The sequence below is a fragment of the Scophthalmus maximus genome, chromosome 20 (genome assembly GCF_022379125.1).
Source record: "Scophthalmus maximus strain ysfricsl-2021 chromosome 20, ASM2237912v1, whole genome shotgun sequence".
NCBI lineage: Eukaryota > Metazoa > Chordata > Actinopteri > Pleuronectiformes > Scophthalmidae > Scophthalmus > Scophthalmus maximus.
Window position 1 is genome coordinate 4972630 of NC_061534.1, and position 16076 is coordinate 4988705.

General features: G+C 41.9%; 1 long non-coding RNA gene across 3 annotated transcripts in view; it reads left to right on the forward strand.

Annotated features, from left to right (window-relative positions):
- LOC118285180 overlaps positions 1–16076 on the forward strand; it is a 112862-nt gene that overhangs the window by 8407 nt on the left and 88379 nt on the right. The window lies entirely within an intron of this gene.

Here is a 16076-nt window from a genome sequence, read left to right on the forward strand (position 1 = left end):
ACTGATCATGTAGGAGCTGCATGTGTTCCGCTGTAGGATCCCTCCACAAACTTTCAGGAACATTTGCAGATTTCACATCCAGGCATCATTGGTGGTCCAGAATAATTTTGCACAATGAGTGTTTTAAAAGTTAGAGAAGTTTTTATTTGAAAAAATGAAAGTTATTACCTAGTTCTTTAATATAGACATTTGTGCTGCAAGTGCCAAATTTAAAAGAATGAGAGTGACACTGCAATCGCTTCAAATTCTGCCGCTGTGGCTGCTTTTGGTAATTGGAATAGTCAGCTGCCTTTTGGCGTGATGGCAACATTTATTTTAAAAAACGCAGTTGAAGTGCTTCAGTTATCATGACAGACATATTTATACACCAGATGGGCAGAAGGATTTGTTTTGAATTGTATTAGTCTATATTGATACTCGAATATTGATTCTACGTTTGATGTCAACTAATTGTGATAAAGACTATAAGTGAATAAAGTGCAAGGAGAACATGTTTGTCACACTAAACTTAACAGATAAGATTTGAGTCGGATAGGAGACAGACCTGCTGTGAAGTAGTCTGACAGAGAGAGGGGGGGGGAGAGACAGAACATATATTTATTCACGAGCGGGAGCAGCACAGGAAGACAGACATTTGTCAGATAAATTTACCTGTCAGACTGTAGACACCCAAACAATCTGTGCTTTTGTAAATGGAGTGAACACAACAACTTATCACGATTGCTGCGGCACGTTTGACAGAAGGTTAAATGACACAAGGTACGGAGTGGGGAAAAAGCTCGAGACTCTTATTTTTCTAGCTCCTTTTTTTCTCAAAGTAAAAGTTGCTCTGACGATAGTGGATGACTTTTCTCCTTTCTGCACCCTCTTTGAGTTTGACCCTTGGGATTTATTTCATTCCAAAATAAAATTGTCAGCTCGACAGTTTTTGCGGAATTAGGCTCAACAAGATCATAGAGATTTATCGGCAGAGTGGAGTTAATTGTGAGGAACACTTATGAGAACAATACCGCTGACATTACATTGTAATCTTGGCAAGAGTCTTGTGGGGAAAGAAATTTGGCCTCGTAATAATTTTTAGTATGTCGTAAAATGAAATTCTATACGCTGAATGACAGTATAAACCCTCCTGCAAATCTATGTGCAATGCACTGTTTGTGCCAAATTGTGTTTTGTCTTAGCAGCTGCCGGCTATTGGTCTCTGGCCGACTTCGGCTATTTGGTGATTTTCTTTTTTAGCTCAGTGGTTCCTGGGCCAGACTGGAGTTTGACACCGACTCAAGGTGACAAAAACTAATCAATATATGTTTAGAGATGCATGTCTGTAAGTTACACTATATATTGGTATTATAACCCCTGATGAATGGGCGCTCTGTCACTTCAGCCAGAAAGTGAAGTTAACAACTCAACAGTAAATTGGACCATAGGTCCTGGGACATATCTTTAACTATTTGAAGATATTCCCCCATACCTATTAGGTGTCAGCACATTAAATAATATTTCAAAAACGGAATCAGAAATATCTTTATTGCCATTATACTCAGGTACAATGAAATTGCAAGATTATGGCTGACATCATTTGAGAAAGGCAGGTGTTTGGCTTTCAAGCCACCCAGGTATTAACAAATGACACACAAATTACATGCCAAATTCTTTGGTAATTTCTTGCTTCATCACGATTTATTTCTCTTTCCTGACTTCTTTTTTCACTTTTCTTTATTTCCGTTTTCCATTTTACAACATTTGGTTTCCAATAACACCAGCTGGTTGTTTAAAATTGTACTTTAGCTGATTATTAAGTGCAAACCTCAACGAAGCAGATGCAATTATAATATTGTTGTTTTATTAATATTCAAACGTGGTTTGCTTTTAGCCTGCCCCAAGTAGTTCCAATAGTCGTAAGCGATAAGCACCAATAACAGTGTGACTGCTCCAGTAGTTGAGAGAAGGCAACAGCAACTTCACACTGTGACAGTGTCACAGGGATCAACTACAAGACTATTTTGAACGACAGAAAATGATCACCTCAAGAGACAATATCATAGACATCCTTCTTTTTTTCTTTTTTTTTCTGCTTGATGTCTAAGTCAGCTGGCAACGGGGTGCCGAACCTCAGTCAGCCCTTTACTGGCTTCTTTCCAGGCCTTGGACAAGAAGCAAAGCAGCCCTTAACTTCCAGGGCCTGCATTTTCTGAGCTAAAAATAAAGACGAGGACAAACACACAGAGACACACACACACACACACACACACACACACACACACACACACACACACACACAATATTTAACATGAAAATGTTCATAGGAATATGTGGGCACTGAGCTGCATGAAAGCAATAAATGTGACAAACTCATACTTACATATATTTTTCTTTGCCCCTTGAATACTGCATCAGGATATATCATTTTTGAATAACTTCTCCACTGCAATTATTACATAACAAGCAGGTAGTCAACAGAATTTAAATCATACCTTAGGCGACTTTAAAAATTGCTGAGACAACTGTCTAATTATACAAGGTTGTAGCACTCTCTGGCTTTTACCTGTTGTCACAATGCCTTCATAGTCTGACTGCAGTTGCTTTGCCATGTTCAGAAAAATTAGCGGATACAAAACTAAGGTGTAGTTGCTGCCAAGAGATAAATATGGCATTGATCAGACTGTGAGTCGTCCTGACCTTTTCTCGCTACTCCAGACTCATCACTAAATGATACTTAAACCTCTCTCACAGCAGGCAGGTATGAACCACTACAAGGCCTATCACGATATATCCAGGGCATTGGAGAGGACGGGGTATAGGAAGGGATGGGTTGAAGAAGTGCACAAGACAGGCTGGAAGAAGGGTGTATCTGGGACGAGGCAACAGACAGACAAAGAGTCAGTGCCAGTGGGATTAGATGAGGAGGCGTAGAGTAAATTAGGGGGGAGTGAAAGGGTGGCTGAGGGAAGAAGCTTTGGAGGTTGTCAGGCTTTTTTTCTCGAAGCAGGTGCCAAACTGTTTGGCAGAGAGGGAGATGGTCGGAATAGGCTGGTTTAGAGGTGGGGGATTGGATTTACAGAGGATGGGAGTCGTGAAATGTTGATTGCAGGGCTAACTTTTGCCGGGGCATCAGCCCGTGATGTCTTAAGCAGCAGAGACGGATGCGGAGAAGGACAAGGGGAGATTGAAACTGGAAGAGGGTCATTTATCAAGCCGTCTTCTCTCTCGGCTGCCTCCAACCCCGCAGACTTAACAACTTGTCAGAGGAGTGGTGGCGACATGGCGGGGTGCAGAGGAGAGGGGATGGAAGAGGTGAATGACAGCGGAGAGGGAAATGGGGAAAGTACAGGTGTCTGGAACTAGTTCTCCCAGGAACACAGAGGAGTGAGATATTTTATCCCCGCAAGAGTGTTTGCTGTGAGATTAGCTCTATATGGATGCAATATTTCGGAGACAGGGTTGCAACTTGATGCTAAGAAACTGATACTGCGGTGGAAGCATGTCTCCGGGAAACATATGAAGTGTTGCTGCTGTCTGAGTACAGGATGTTTCGCTCATTAATAATATAAAAATAGTGATGGAGCACATAATGGTCTTGTTAGAAACATAGACTGTATATAAAAGCAAATGCGGACGTGATAAGGGGCGACTCTAATGGTTCCAAAAAGAAGTCAATGACTCTACTTCTCACTTGATTTATTTGGTCAGTAAACATTTTCCTGTGGAGTTGATTGTCTCAACTGCTAGTTGATGGTGTTATTTTGTAAATGATGGTCCCATTTAGAGTAATATAGACAATAAAGCATGGTATACAAGGGGCTGTGGAGTGTAGGTGTAGGTGGATGTGCCGTGGACGAGCTCCAAATCTGGTTACTTCTGGTTTCAAAAAACCAAGATGGCCGAAATGACCAAAACTCAAGGCTTCAAAACGGCCGATCTCAAACCGACGGGTGACGCCACGGCGGGTTGGCATCATCATTAGATGATTGTTACTGATGCGTCAGTGCGTGAGCAGCATGTTACTGTTGTAGCTGCTGTAGTTTGAACTTCATATGCAGCTTTACAGAGACCCAATATAAATCTGAGCATTTGTGAGATGATGTATGAAAGAGCAAAGGAGAAGGGGGGAAAAAAAAGGAAAGTTATGATCCATACATCTGCTTTCAGTTTTCTCCAATATTGGAATTGTTTTTTGTGAGATACTGGATCGTTTGAACATTCACTGAAGTGAAAGCATGTGAGAAGTTTAGTGAGGGAGATGTTTTACAACTCAGACATCTGAAATGTGACCGTGACTACACACTGCTACTCGTAAGACGTCAGGAGCCACAAAAGGTGGGAAAGCACTGACTTTAACAATGTGTTGTATTTTTGATAGCTGCAATTGAAGCTGTCAAAAAACTGTAAACTGAGTACATGACCGTAATATGGTGATGTCACCACAGTACGAAAGTATCGCCCTTACTACCGACGAGGCGCTTCGGGAGCAGACAAGGTGACGGGACCAAGAGTCAAAGAGAAACATGTTAAATCATAAGCAACTGGCCGGGGCAGAAGGGCTGGTAACGATAATAATGGGGATAAAAATGAGGGAAACGAGGAACAGGCGTCCAGGCCAGGATTTTCCCGTGGTGGTGAATGAGAAGCAGGTGAGCAGGTGGATCTGGGAGCGGACACCTGCTGGACGGCTGGTGTATGACCGAGGGAGCAGGGCGGCCGTGCTCTCACTTGACTCAGATGTTTGACTGGATGTTGCGAAGGAGACGTGCAGAGGTGGGGGAAAAAAACTCTCTCTAAAGACCCAACGATCTGCTAAATGTTCTGATTTAGTGCGTACTTTTTTTTGTTTTGTTTTTTAAGTATGCATATCGACGAAAAAGTCGAAATGTTCAGAATAAACTTGAGATTTCGAGATTAAAGTCGAAAATTTAAGAATTCACTTTATTCACATAATGAAAAAAAAAGACTCCTCTCGTTTTTCTTATGCCTAAGCCCCAGTGAGAAAAGGCTCTAAGTATTGCATTTCATAAGATTGTATGATATATGATTGGAAGGCACTTGAGTTTGCAGATGTAGCTCGTGACTTTTTGTAAAAAAGCAATGTTTCAAAAAATGGAGAGAAAAAAAATCATCATATTTACATAGTTGGTTTGTTGGATTTTTGTTACCATGAGAGGAACATTTTGAATGACTTCGCTTGGCTTTCTGTCCACTGTTCACTTCATTATTGTTTTATGAAAGAAAAGAAAAAAATCCCCAACAGCGCAGGAACATCACAGTGTGGAAATCTGATTTGCTGTCGCTGCTGTGACCACGAAAGACTCAGCTGTGTCCAACTGTTCCTGGTCAACAGTTCTGTTGACTCGCCGGTCGGCCCCGTCTCTCCATCGCTATTCAAACTCCCTCCATGGAAATTGAATGGCATTTGAGCAAGAGTGAATGGTTTCGGGTTGGTCCACTGGACCGTAAATGTTCTGCACGGAGATTTCATCAAATGTGCTGAGAGAAATAGGTTCATTTTGTTCCTGGCAAAGAAATTGAAATGGATTAAAGCACCAGCACACTCAGCGTGTTTGCGTCGCAGTGGTTACGGACGAAATGCCAACAAATAGCCAAACACATGCTAACCATTCTCACATTCAGTCAATCACCTGTCTTGTGTGGCGCCCGGCCCCCAGGATTAGCTGTGATCCCAGCAGTCATTTTCACAGTATTAACTCGGATCAGTGGTTCTGTTTGGACTGAGCTGTGAACTTAGTGACCTGGGAATACACACACGCGCGCACACACACACACACACACACACACACACACACACACACACTTTAACACTTTTTTTCCCCCCAAGCAAATGTGCATTTGACTAATCTGACTGCGATCCCGCAAGTCCCTGTTGTATTAGGAAGAACGTAACGCTTCTAAAGACCACACCAAACAAGATAAAACTTTATTGATCCCTGCGGAAAAAAAAAGTCAGCCAGTGCGGCAGCAAAGGGAAATATTATTAACTGAGGAAGAAATGACACAACTGGAAATTTTAAAATGAACGTTGAGGAGTAGGAACAAAGAGCCAGTAAGTTTAGTGTAAAAAAGTTACGTTAATACGCGGGGACAAATGCATAATACAAAAAGTGTAATGAGAATTGCTTCATATATGGTAATTGACTAATATACAAGTGCAACTTCATGTACACTTAAGACCTCATATGGAACAATTACTGTACATGCTAAATATATTTGGTTAATACAAGGGAGGTGGATTCATTGACATGATCACATGTACAACACACTATACAGTAAACAGACAACAATAGATCAATTAAATGTTTAAGTGGTTTATACCATAATTAAGTGAAAACTTTTAGCAATTTTATTTTCTCAACCAAATTTAACCCAGAAGTTTCTCCCCCAGTTCTTCTTCACTCATGTAGATACTCACACATCCTTTTTTTTTTAATAAGTCCAGGGGCAGTTCTTATTATTCTTACCTAGCAATTCATATTTGCTTTTGAACTTCTTTGCCGCATGAGCTCTTTTATTCAGCCGCGGCACAGTGTGCTGTATATTTTTCTAATTTAGTGAACGGCAAAAACCTCGCCTCCCTTATTCTGTAATTTCTACACCGTTATTACTTGCCCACTTCTTTACTGTCAGGACTGCACAAATGGAAAGGAGAAAATTAAAGTCTCACTCAAAAGGATTAATAGCCTATTGTAATTTTACCATAAACCAAACGATGTATTTCCATATAATAAATCCAGCCCTCCTTCCTCCTTTCCTTTTTTTTTTTTCTACAATAGGATTTTCTCGTGTCCCGCTGATTTATTTCACTGCAAATTACAAAGGAGAAACACAACCCCCTTGTTTTGCACTGCGTGTCTTGTGGGCCAGCAGTTGTGTCTTGTTAAACAACGTTTGTGTCCATGTGTCCTTGCGTCTGGGTTGCATCAGGACATACGTATTTTGCAGGCATCAGCAAATGAAATGGGATTCATTGCGTGACCTTTTTAATGTCACTCCCCATGCCTTTAAATGCCACTCTGGGCCCCGTCTCCTTACACAGTAACACTATGTGAAAACTACATATTTGTCCAAGTTAAAGTCCATGAGCAGTGATACAGCTTTTGGCAGTTATGGGGGGAAACATCCATCCTATCACCAAATACTATATGCAACTTTTGAAAAGAATTCAACTTAATTTGGTTGAAGAGAAATCCCAGCACCCAAACTCTATTTTTCTAACATCAGTTATGTTGTAAATCTCTCATCCTGCATTTAACCTGACTAGTGCCTGACAGGTTGAACTCTCTCTTGAACTCCCATCATTGACCCGGGGTCACTGAGGTCTGTGGAGCCAATATAAAATTTGACAGAAGGATTTCGGGGCGATTTCAACACCGCTCGTGTCTCTATGAATGATGGCCACTTCTTCCCCCCAACACACACACACATCCCTCATTCGGTTACTTGCATGCATGCACACATGCACAGAGGGGCTTTAACACACACTCCGTCGCACACGTCCTCTCTTTCTGTGTCGCGCGCTCCCCATCGCCCTGCTTTCCCACACTTGAGTTTAACTAGCGTGGAAAATATTGTCGTAAAAGTGAAACATTTGGTCGCACTCGCTGCATTACACCACAAGCCGCACTGATGAAGACCAGACAATGGGTGCGTGACTCCTATATAACTCTTGATGAATCCAACGAGATAAACCCAGTCCACTAAATCAGTTCGGTGCGGCTACCAGTCATCCGTCTCTATGCGGAAGGAAGTTAAAGATCACCGCTGATCTCGTGTTGAACTGCAATATAATCCTCGGCGATAAATCACCGCGGCTACACTGGATGTGGCTGGAGTCACTTGTGCGAGTCGCGGTCTGGCCTTCATAAAACAGAGTTCAAGTCAGCCATTGATCTTCCATTGATGAGAGATGCAATCGGTGTTGATAAATCACCTCTGTCTTTATCTCGTTTGGGAGCATGAAAGGAGCCCACTCACATGAATATTGGCAGGAGGCTGCGGTAGTTGCGTTGCTCCATAAATTCAGGCTTGACTTTTGGATTGAGGGACCATGTTTGGTTTTTGTATCACTCTGATTTGACTTTTTTATTATTCCTCCTTTTGAATAGGTTTGGACAGGGTTCCAATGCCACACAGCTGGAGCTAATATTTCAAACAGTGATTTAAAAGGATTGTTTTGATTGACGTCGTGAATCATTCATAAAATCATTGTTGGTTTTTTGGGGTTTTTTTTGCTTTTCAACCAAACGTGATTAACCCTAACCCCTTTCAAACTGTGGTTTTAAGCATGTGACAAGCGTTATTAATATGTTACTGCGCTTTAAGCACAACTCCCAGGAGTCGAAGTCATGATGGGAAAATCTGTATAAATTGTTTCATGCCGTGCCACAGTCAATAATGCAATAATGAGGATATTATCCTGAAGCTTTACATGTTTTTACACGATTGTGTCAGAGAGTTGTTAATGGTGACACTTTTTGGTCACAATCACCACAATATCACAAAAAGCTTCTCTGTTATCATTGAGGAGTTCCTCAAAGTTCATCGAGTGGAATCATCTTTCATCCGCCGTTAATTTCTGTCCCCCATAAATATAAAAAAATATTAAAATGAACCTTTTCAGCTGGACTTGAATGACCTTGCCATAATTTCAGATATGTGAGAACATTTTAGGGGAAGAAAAAAAACTCTCCCTCTTTGGCTGCACTGTCATCCCATCCAAAACTGTGCGGTAAAAAAAAAAGAAAAGCCTGGTTCAGTAGGTGAACTGTTCTCAACCGACTGGGTTTCAGAGGATCTGATCTGAGCGATCACAAACCTGTTCCTTCAAGTGTCTCCCACCATTTCTGTCCGAGACTCTTTGAATGAGACCAGGAATTCCCGGGGGATTTGCCTGTCGGTGTCTTGAGATCACATAGAAAATCCCTGACTTGCATTCAATCTGCCAAGCCTCGTGTACACAGGCCTTTTCTTTTACTGCTTCTCTGCTTGTTTGCTCGGGGAATTTTCTTTTTTTTTTTTGTATTTGTAAAGTGCGTCATTCATTTCTGCACAACGTGTGCAGCACAAAACCAGATGACCATTATTTTAATACTTTAATGTAACTTGCTGCCGTGGAATTTACAGGTCATATTTGCAACCTTTCTTTAGGTCATCCTGCATTTTTCAAACGTTTCTTCTACAATTACAAATTCACTGAGGAACTCGGATGACCATCCCGATGTCTGGACAAAACTTAGTTAGTTGAGTTATTTTATGGCCTTTCGACAGCTGGTGGGTTGTAATTCTTATTTTATTTTATTTTTCCAAAAGGGCAGAACTGCTTCTCTGTAGCAATCTGGTTATTGGACTATCAAAAAGTAAACCCACTCAGTGGACGCCAACAGACATTTTCTATAGGGATCCCTGCGGGATTAATTAATCTGCCATACAAATTGAAAATAAATCAGGACACGTCAGACTGAATACGTCCATTTAACGTGATTTTAGATTTTTGGATTTTTTTTTTTTATTTTCAATGAAGAGAGGAGCTTGGTTATGGGCAGATAAATTGGGGAAATAATTGACACCGACAAACATTGTTGAATAATTTAATAACATCATGCCATAGGAGTGGTCTAACCCTAACGCCAATTTTCAAAACTAGACTGTAAAATATATTAATCTGACTTGGGCCCAGTCATGAGGTTTGAAAAGATGCAGTAGGAGCATGAAATTCACGAAAAAAAATTGTCATCTTTTTTTGTTTTGGGGACAGAATAATAATAAGACAAGGCTTTTTGAAATTAAATACTTACAGTACAGTTCCTGATTGTGTAGAGGGATCGTTATTGTCTCAAAACAAATTCAGCTTAAAACCTTCAATGTCCCCTCCCCTCCATGTTCTAATTATGCATTTCAAATTCCATTCTCATTAATAAGTCTATGTAATGAATGGAGTCAGGTCGGCACCATACAGAAGATTGTCACATTAATCACTGAGTGAAAGATAATGGCGCCCCTGAATTGTTTTTCCGTATAATTACATCACCGTTGGCAGACTCGACTACTACCACGGAAAGGTCTGAAACACTAGCCGAACACTAAATGTGACACGTAACATTTTTATTTTATACTGCTGTGCTTACAGGTGTATTTCCTTAGGTATCTGAACTTTTCATAAAGCAGGGGATTCTTCTACCAACGGGATGCTGGCAGCAGGAGGGCGTCCGTGCTGCGCGCGTCCCTGCGGAGGTGATTCTCACCCGCGTGCGAGCAGATAAACATTTGCCATACTCACGGCGCAGTGGTTAGGAACGATGAATTACACTTACTGCAGTCGAGGCATGAGAATCACCCTTGAACACTGAACTTTGTTGGCTCAAGACAGAGCCAGTTGAGGCTTGGACATACGGCTTAAAACGCGGGTGAGGGTGCAACAATCTGAATATGACATGAACAGATATTCAGCTGGGTAGAAGGACAGGTAAAAGAAGCATGTCATTGGATTTGCCGCGAGCATATAAAGCTTATGTACATATTTTATTTCGAAGGTATCACGCATGTGACCTTTTATCATGAAGAAATCTGTCCGTAAGAGTTTGGTTTTGTGTCATATGTTAAAATGAAAATGTTTGACGCCGCGGGAAAGTTCACGAACCTTTCACAATAGATAACAGCTTCATCCCCCGGGGGAGTACAAGTGCGTTCAGCAGGTTAATGGATTGTACTAGAGAAGAGGTTAGGGTTGTCACCAAAAAAAAACCCAAACAAACCATCCCCTGGCGAATATTAATAGCACATTTCGCAGGATGCTCCACAACAAGATAGGCCTACTCCAATCTGGACAACTGGCGGTCTGACCGATTGGAGGTCAGATATCTCCGGTGTGGACGACACGGGGGGATTTGTAGAGATTGTGGGGAGAAAATCCGTCTTTATTTCCCTCACACGTCCAATAACACGAAAGTAAAACAAATCCTATAGATCAGACGTTCTGTCAGTACCTTTATTGATCGCTGTCTCTTTTTCTTGCCTCAGGGTTATGGCCGGCTTCAGAGCAGTACCCCCCGGGGCCGTTAAAGCAGGCTTGGTCGGATAGGATTTTTTATTTTCAACATGAGATATTTTTTTAACTGCAATGCGATCTGACACTTGAACCCACTTCATGCCATTTGTTTTGTTACCCAACTATTTGTAGATATATAGATATTTGGTCTACCCCTCTCAACAGCGAGCTTTTCACTTACCCTTTGAGCCCCACGTTTGTGTTTGCATGTTCTCCATGTGCACATTTATATGTGCGTTGATTGATGGATGCATCTCTGTCATTGGTTATGATGCCTCAGCAGAACCTGAATGATAGTTGGCGACATGACCTTGGGACACACACTATCCATCACTCAACACCACAGTCAATCTAACTGAAAAGGGAAAAAAGTCTGCATGTGTTTGCAACCCCTGTTTGCCTACAAGAAGTTAAATTCACACGCACACAAACACACTACTCTTCTACTCTTGCGTGTCTTGGTGCATCATGTCTAATCCTCTCATTTCAAGTTGTTTATGCTTATGTGTATTTATATGTACTGTACCTGTGTTTCATTGTGTAAGACAGAGAAAGGAACGAGGTCAAGATGGATAAAACATTCATGTGTCGTAAAACATTATTCCAACTGAGCCAGACAGAGTTAGTGTCTACTTCTTATTTTGGCAGTGAAATGAACTACATGCAAAAACATCAAATGAAATATGGAAGAGACTCACAACTAGTAAGTGATATTATGAGGTGTTTCAGTATTACAGAGAGCAGATTAGTCAAGTGACTGCACACGGTATTCATCACCGAGATCCGCCGCCGTCTACCGTCTCATCATGAATCAAATTAGCCCACCGTCGCGAGCTCCGAGTTTCAACAGAGCATTTCACTGCAGATTGGCCATTAATTTGGATGACGCGAGGTTTAGAAGGGCGATAAAGAAGATTAAAATTCCAATTTTGGAAGGCTGTTTTTTTTCAAATGGCTGCCAGAGGTAACAATTTGCATTTTAAAATACCCAGAAGTCCCAGGTGAGATTAGTAAATAGATCATGCTCAGAGAACACGACACTGACATGAGACTTTCATTTGGGTCTTTTGTGTTGCATCTACTGTTTTTTCAGATTGATGGGTGCATTTCTGCTGTAGCTCCATTATCACTATATTATATTCTAATTATATAATGTATATTCTTAATACTTGACAATATATACCATCTATTACAAATGATTGTTAGTGTTATTTATTCAAAAAGTTGTACCAGGGTGAGGATATGAAATATCAATGCCTCCTTGTAAGTATGGATTTATTGGCAGTACAGAAATGAGCTGAATAGAGCAGGACACACACACACACACACACACACACACACACACACACACGCACGCACGCACACACAAACACACACACTGGGATTGTGGGTCCAATTTTGGGAGCTCTCTGCTTCTTAATGAAGTAGTAAGTCCTTCTGCTCTTCCTCATTGGCCAGCCCATTAGGACACAGGCCGCCGGGTATTGCCCAATCAAGTTTCTGGCTTTGACCATTTAACGCGCTGCCTTGACGTCAATATAGCCGATCAGTTATTGTAAAGAAACTCTGCACTCTGTGTGTGTGTGTGCGTGTGTGGAAACTGGTCTGAAGTTGCTGTGGGATGAAACTATGTTAACAGGAATCGGTTCGCAGCAGCTAAATTGGCAGAGGTCGGAGGAGCAGAGGAGGACCGTGAGGTGAAAAATTGCGGGAGGCGACGGTGACGAGAAAATAATGCAAGGGGAGGCGGGGAGTTGAAGATTGAAGTGATGACGAAAGAGAGAAAGAGCGCGGACTGAGCTGAAACAAGAGGGAAGAAGATTGAATGACGCCGGCAGGTGGAGAAGAAGTGAGGGAAAGGTAGAGTTAGGCAACACGTACAGACAAACTTTCCTCAATCTAATCACCAGTAAACAGACTGGGAAGCCACTTTGTTTTGGAGATATTTAATCAGCTCTTTTTAGACGAGGATATTTGGCTGCGATGCGCAAGCAGTGGCCTTTTTCCTCCCGTGAGACTGATTATAATTTTCTTTGCGGGGCCCTGTTATCTGCACACAGATGGATCCTTGTCCTTGTGCTGCACAACATAACAAGCTCTAATGTAAAAAAAGTTTTCCCTGTAGTGCCGACTAACCCAACTACTTGTTCAACTATTCCCGGACATCGAATACATTTTTTGTATTTATTCCACGTGCAAGTCTTTTCCTGAGTTAATTCGAAATGATGCTGGAACCGGTCGGAAACAACCCGACGCAAACCTACATTAGAGCAAAGCTGACCCACATTTGATGGACGTGGTATTTTTGAAAGCTAAATCAACTATAACTCGTAATAATAACTGTTCAATGATATCCTGTAAGTAAATGCATAAGCCTAAAAGTTCCCGAGTGAATGGAATTCAAGGTACAAGCATACAGTATCTCAAAAGAAGGCAGGGATGAAGTTAAACCCCCACCGCGTGGAACCTCAGATAATCTGCTGTTGAAATTCTTCTATCCATTCATCCTTTTTTTTCCATCCGTTAATCCGACTCAGAGGGAGATTACCACAAGTCTTCTCTCCAGCAGCTGTATAAGCAGCTAGACGAGCTGCGATGTCTCCAGCGCGTCCTTCCACCGACTTGGCGGTTTCCTCTGAGTTGATCATAGGATTTAGTAAATTGTCTTACTGAAACAATATGTAATACAGAAATCCACCTCCATCTCAAGCGAAAGGTTCCATTTACTGTGACATGAGAGCATCGGATCTCATGAACCAAACTGACAATTTTAGAAACTTGTCGCACGTTTCTGTCTGTGTTTTGCGTCACATCTAAAGAACCATGAAAGGGCAAATCAGACCCATGGAAGATTAAAAACACCGGCAGCATATTAAATAGAATTTTCACACACATGGGAACAATATTACAGAATCATCCTTTTGCTCTTTGTATTTACTGGCTAGTGACATATTTTCTTACATGGTCATTTGTATCTATTACTGTTATGTTCATTTTATCATTTTCTTTTTAGCCATAACTTTTAACCGTCCTATGTGTTTAAGAATTTTTTTCCTTTAATTTGAAATGATTATGTGTAATGTTACTCGTTGTCTTTGATTTTTATTGTTTTTGTTTTGTCTTTGTGAAGAATGGCTGATTTGAAAGGTGCCATACAATTTAAGGATCTATTACCATTAATACGTGTTACTATATCATGTATATGTATACTTGTATAGATAAATGTCACATAAAACCGTATGGCATAGGCTTGCATTACACTGGGGTTTGCTCTGGTTGTGCGTAGCACCTGTGTGAAGTTTGAGTCCAAACCAACCATCCATCCAGACAGTGATGGATCACCGAGAGGAGCGAATTCAACTGTGGTCCCGGCTGTAACTCTGGTTGTGCGCGCATGTGATAGCGGTTTAGAAAAAAGCCGTGCAGATCATTAGTGAAACACTTGTTTGATCACAGTTCCCAGAGTTAATGATAGGAGTCGAGCATGACTCAATAATGGCCCTGTGGTATTTATGTGTGTGCGTGTGTGTGTGTGTGTGTGCTCTTGCAGTTGTGTCTCGGCGAGGACCAGACTGAGCCCGCGGTGTCTCGAGCGCGAGGGGCATTTTTGAAAAGTGAGGACATTTTAGCCGTTCATTACTCCTTCGACGGGCTGTTTTCAATCGGGTTGAGGATGGGATTTTGCTTAAGGTTAAAGTAAAGGTCGGGGTTTTGGTATGTGCAGTTGAGATGCTTCAAAGATTCATTTTAACTTGTTGTCATCTATTATCCGACAATGTACCAATTTACTTAATCGGCGGGATTTGGTAACGCTGCAAACACACGTAAAAGGACAAAAACAGGAAGAAACAAATTGAAACAAACCCGCAGGTTAGCCAAACTGATTTGGAAGAGAGAAAACAAGGGAAACGGGGACATATTTGTAAACATCCATCACAGTTTACAGACCAAATTCCTTCCTCCTCAGTTTTTAACAACCATGCTTGCCAATTTTGTGCACAAATAGCTTTCCAGTGCAATAACCTATCCACACTTTGAGTCCACAAATTTCAATTTTTTAACCCCACATCTGCTTGTCTGGCTACTAATGTGAGTTGCACTGTCGGACATTGCTGTATTTGTAATAATGTTGCCAGTGTTCTACTGTAGTACTTAGCAATTATTTAGGTGAGTAAAACATGATCATAACTTGCAGAAGTGAAGGATAGATTGCGTGTGTGTGTGTGTGTGTGTGTGTGTGTGTGTGCGATAGACAGAAAGATACATTATTTTTTAGGGGTTCACGTGGGAAGTTTACCAAAGCCAGACTGATGCACGGCGAGGCGGCATCGAACGCACGGAGGCAGAGAGGGAGGCCGGGAATGAATTGAAAATCCTTGCTTTTAAACTGAGCTAGTTATCAGGAGACGGTGCCAGTTTATCGACTAATTCTGGGCAGCAGATGAGAGGCCTCTCTCTCTCTTCGCAGAGCTCGCTCACACGCGGAACCGCAGAAATAGACGCGCGGCCATGAAATCGCCCATGCACACACGTTCACAAAAACCACATTGACATGTCTAAAAAGGCGCACACGCTCACGCACACGCACACTTGGCCCCCTCGAAACACACACACACACACACACATGTTGAACACCCGCACCTCAGCGCGCACATGCCTCCCTTGTAATTACGCGGCCGTTTCATCCCTTCTCCGCGCCCTCGCCGGTGGAGCGACTCTGCCAGCGCCGTCTTCACAGACCCGCTTTATGAGCATACCGCCATAATCACAGCTCGGCGCTTTATAGTGTGGATAAATGGCATCGCTGCGTCATTATGCCGGCATATGGTTAGAGTCCTGCTGACACCACAGACTCATTTGCTCATCGGATGTCACCGGTGAAGAATAGCAGAGGTGCAGGGGGGGGGACAGAACAAAAGAAAGAGGTTCCTGAAATAAGCTTAGCCGGGAGACCAGGTGAATAGAGGGATGACAGCTGAAGAGGGGAGGTTAAGACATGAAACGAGGGGAGGAGAGGGGAGAT